Raw genomic sequence first — 5470 nt, forward strand, 5'->3', positions numbered from 1 at the left:
AATCTCTGGCATTTTTATTACCAATAATGGACTATCAGAAAGAGAAATAAGAAAAAAAATCCCATTTACTTAGAGCAACAAGAACAACAACAATAGTACCTAGGGATAACTTTAACCAAGGAGGTTAAAGACCTGTACTTGGAAAATTCTGGGAGATTAAAAAAGAAACTGGGGAAGCTATAAATAAGTGGAAGCATATACCATGTTCATTAATAGAAAGAATAACCATGATTAAAATGTCCATACTACACAAACTACACAAAGCAATCTACAATTTCAAAACAATTTCTATTAAAGTATCTATGGTGTATTTCACAGAACTAGAATAAATATTCCAATAACTTATATGAAACCAAACAACAATGACAACAACCCTAAGTAGCTTCAGCAATCTTGAGAAAGAAAAACAAAGTTGGTGGTGTTACAACATGTAATATTAAACCATACTACAAGCCCACTGAAATCATATCAGCCTGGTACTGGCCTAAGAACAAGCATATATATATATATATATATATATATATATATATATATATGAAATAGAACAGAGAGCCCTGAAACCAACCCATACCTTTATGGTCAATTAATATTTGACAAAGGAGGCAAGAGTTACAGTGGAGTAAAGACAATCTCTTCAATAAATGGTGTTGGGGAAATTGGACATTGGTACATGGAAAAAAATAAACTTGGCCACCAACTTACACCATACACAATAATAAACCCAAAATTCATAAAAGACTTAAATATAAGTCCCAAAACCATCAAAGTCTAGAAGAAAATATAGGCAGTAAAATCTCAGACATCTCACATAGTGATAATTTTGCCATAAAGCAAGGAACACAGAGGAAAAATAAACAAATCAGGCTAAATCAAACTAAAAAGCATTGGCACAGCAAAAGAATCCATCAACAGAATGAAAGGACAATCTACTGGATGAGAGAACGTATTTGCTAATAATACATCTGATAAAGGCTTAATCCAAAATTCATAAATTACTCATCCTACTCAACACCAAAAATATAAACAATCCAATTGAAACACGGGCAGAGGATCTGAAAAGATCATTACATACACATGGCCAATAGATATATGAAAAGATGCTTAATGTCACTAATTATCAGAGAAATGCAAATTAAAGTAATAGTCAGGTGTCATCTCACACCTGTTAGAAAGGCTCTCATAATAAATCCACAAAGGACAAGTGTTGGTGAGAATTTGAAAAAAAGACATTCTTGTGCACAGTTGGCGACAACAAAGACTGGTGCAGCTACTATGAAAAACAGTATGGAGGGTCTTCAAATATATATAAAAATGGATCAGCTTCATGACCCAGTGATTCCATTTCTGGGTTTATATCTGAAGAAAGCCAAAATACTAATTCAAAGAATATATCTGCACCCCATGTTCACTGCAGTGTTATTTACAATAGCCAAGCTCTGGAAGCAACCCAAGTGCCCCTCAATAGCCAAGTGGATAAAAAAGCAGTGGTACACATATCCAATGGAATACTACTCAGCCATAAAACAACAGTGAAATTTTATCATTTGCGACAGCATTGATGGATCTACAGGGTACTTTGCTAAGTAAAATCAGTTAGAGAAAGACAAACACTTATGATTTCACCTATATATGAAATCTAATGAACAAAATAAACACACAAACAAAAGAAAAACAAACTCATAGATACAGAGAACACACTGATGGTTGCCAGAAGGAAGAGGGTCAGGAGACTGGGTAAAAAGGGTAAAGAAATTATGAAGCACTAATTGGTAGTTACAAAATAATCATGGGAATGTAAAGCAGCATGTAAAATATAGTCGATAATATTGTAATCACTATATATGGCACCAAGTAGGTACTGAAAATATTGGGGGAAATACTTTGTAAAATATATGATTATCTAAACATTATGCTATACATCTGAAATTAATACAAACTAATAATAAGTGCAAACTGTAATTTTAAAATATCCAAAATTGATAAAGAACTTACACAGCTCAACACCAAACAAACAATCCAATTAAAAAGTAGGCAAAGGACCTGATTAGACATGTCTCCAAAAAAGACATGCAGATGGTCAATAGACATATGAAAGATGCTCAACGTCACTCATCATCAGTGAAATGCAAATTAAAATCACAATGAGATGTCACCTCACAACAGTCAGAATGGTTATCGTCAACAAACCAACAAACAACAAAAGCTGGCAAGGATGTGGAAAAAGGGGAACCCTTTCGCACTGTTGGTGGGAAAGCAGACTGGTGCAGCCACTGTGGAAAGCAGTATAGAGATAGCTCCCAGAATTAAAAATGGAACTGTGTTATGACCCAGAAATTCCCCCTCTGGGAATTTATCTGAAGAAACCTGAAACACTATTTTAAAAGAACATAAGCATCCCTATGGTCACTGCAGCATTATTTACAATTGCCAAGATATGGAAGCAACTTGAGGGTTTATATGAGTGGATAATACAACTACAGTACATTTGCGTAATGGAAAACTACTTGGCTGTAAAAAAGAAGAAAATTTTACCCTTTGAGACATTATGAGAACATTATGCTAAGTGAAACAAGCTAGTCAGAAGAAGACGAATACCATATAATTTCACTCATATGTGGAATCTAATGAACAAACTGAACTAACAAGCAAAATAGAGGCAGACAGCTGTGGGGTGGAGGGACTGAGCAAAAAGGGAAACAAACTCATGGACATGGACAACAGTATAGTGTCATGGCGGGAAGGGGAATAAAGGGGACCAATGGTTATGAAAAAAACACAACAAAAATAAATGTTAAAAAAAAGCCTTAAGGGGAGGAAAAGAAATTAAGAAGTACAAATTGGTAGTTACAAAATAGTCACAAAAATGTAAAGTACAGCACAGGGAATATCGTCAATAATATTGTAATAACTATGTATGTTGCTAGGTGGGTACTGGAAGTATCATGGAAAATACTTTGAAAAGTATATGACCATTTAACCAGTATACCTGACACTAATACAAAAATAATAATGAATATAAACTGTAATTTAAAAAAATTTTAAAGAACAACTGGAGAAGAGGCAAACTTTAAACTATTAGGAGATAAATTCATTAACATCAATCAAAAAGAAAAGCAAATTTCTAAATTTTAATTGACATAACATACTATGATAGTGTATGCGTTGATATAATTATCTGGTGCATTAAATTCTAATTTGTGCTGATATTCACTTATGAGAGTGAATAAAAAGTTTTGTAATATTTACTGACTTTTACACTGAAATGAAATAAGTTAGAGAGTTATTGTTTGTACCCTAACAAAAGGCTCCACTCAGGAGGGTATGATTCTCTTAATTGGCAGTTGAGAAAATTTTATGACCCCATTCTCTCCCTCTACATAGACCCTTAAGTCAATTACATAGAGATCACAAGGCAGCATAAAGCTTTAACCTTGGCATTAGTGAGTAGTAATGTGACACTGCAAATTTGGAACCACTGACAATCATTACTCTTCACATGCATTCAACTTAGTGGCCATCAGTGTCACATTGTTCACAATTTTAACTGCTTCATGATATGATTTGGTATTTGATGTTACCTTCTCTATCATGTAAGGAAGTTATAAAAATCACAAGGATAAAGTTTAGCTGTAAGTTACTACAGATTCTAACAATAAGTCTTGTAACTAGTTAAAAATTTATAAATATTAATTATTCAATGATGATCTATTGACTCTCAAAACCTAATTTGAAAGGTAACTTTATTTAGACTCCATTGCGTTGTTAAACCATAGAAAACAATATCATACCAGAAATTTAAGTTTAAATTTTACATACCTGTGGGTGGTTATTCGCACTTCTATCAAGTTTTTCTAGATTTTTCCCTGATGTCTCTTCTAAGTATTGTCTTGCTGAAAAATATGTATATAAATTAAAATGAACTATTTAGAACAGTTGAAATATAACCTTAATAACAATGGAAAACACATTTTATCAATTGAGAGTTTAGATTAAGCTTAATATTTAGCTGAGTGTTTACTTCTTTAAGAAACAGTTCTAATTATTGAAAATTTGAACAAATCATTTAGGAAATATTACATGTCACTAAGTTCAAGGAGTAGAATCAGCCCAAGTTTTCATTCACATATTTATTTACTCAACACTTCTTTTTATTTTTTATTTATTCATTTTTTAATTTTTTAAAATTTTTTGTTTTTCAATTAGTTGTCCCATTTTCCCCCACCCAGCTGACCCCTTCTCCCACAATTATATCCCTCCCCATTGTCCATGTCCATGAGTCATTTATACACCTTCTTTGACTAAACCTTTCGCTTACTTATCCCCCTTCTCTCCCTCCCCCCGCCACCCAATGACTGCTATTCTGCTCTTTGTTCTATTTAGTTCTTTTGCTTGTGTTGTTCTTTAGTTTCCTGTATTAGGTGATATCATATGGCATTTTGCTTTCTTTGCCTAGCCTATTTCACTAAGCATAATTCTCTCTAGTTCCATCCATGTTGTCACAAATGGCAGGAGTTCCTTCTTTCTTTCTGTTACATAGTATTCCATTGTGTAAATGTACCACAGTTTTTTGATCCACTCATCTACAGATGGGCACTTAGGCTGTTTCCAGCACTTAGCTATTGTAAACAGTGCTGCTATCAACATAGGGGTGCATAAATTCTTTTGAATTAGGGTTTTAGGATTTTTCGGGTATAATCCTAGCAGTGGAATCCCTGGTTCAAAAGGCAGTTCCATTTTTAGTTTTTTGAGGTAATTCCATACTGTTTTCCATAGTGGCTGCACCAGTCTGCATTCCCACCAACAGTGCAGTAGGGTTCCCGTTTCTCCACATCCTCACCAGCACTTGTTGTTTGTTGATTTGTTGATGATGGCCATTCTGACTGGTGTAAAATGGTATCTCATTGTGGTTCTTATTTGCATCTCTCTGATGGCTAATGATGTTGAGCATTTTTTCATGTGTCTATGGACCTTCTGTATGTCCTCTTCAGATGAGTGTTTGTTCAGGTCCTTTGCACATTTTTTAATTGGATTGTTTGTTTTCTTGATGTTGAGTCGTATAAGCTCTTTATATATTTTGGAGATCAGTACCCTGTCTGTGATGTCATTGGCAAATATGTTTTCCCAGATGGCTGGTTTCCTTTTCATCTTGCTGATGTTTTCTTTTGCTGAGCAGAAACTCTTTAGTTTGATGTAACCCCATTTGTTTATTTTTTCCTTTATTTCTCTTGCCTTAGGAGATGTATCCGTGAAGATATTGTTACATGAGATATCTGAAATTTTCCTGCCTATATTTTGCTCTAGGACTTTCATGGTGTCACAGCTTACATTTAAGTCTTTGATCCATCTTGAGTTTATTCTCATGTGTGGTGTAAGTTGGTGGTCTAGTTTCATTTTTTTGCATGTCCCTGTCCAGTTCTCCCAGCACCATTTATTGAAGAGGCTCTTCTCACTCCATTTTATGTTGCTTCCT

Source organism: Furipterus horrens, unplaced genomic scaffold (assembly GCF_987537825.1).
Source record: "Furipterus horrens unplaced genomic scaffold, mFurHor1.1.pri manual_scaffold_2, whole genome shotgun sequence".
Classification (NCBI taxonomy): domain Eukaryota; kingdom Metazoa; phylum Chordata; class Mammalia; order Chiroptera; family Furipteridae; genus Furipterus; species Furipterus horrens.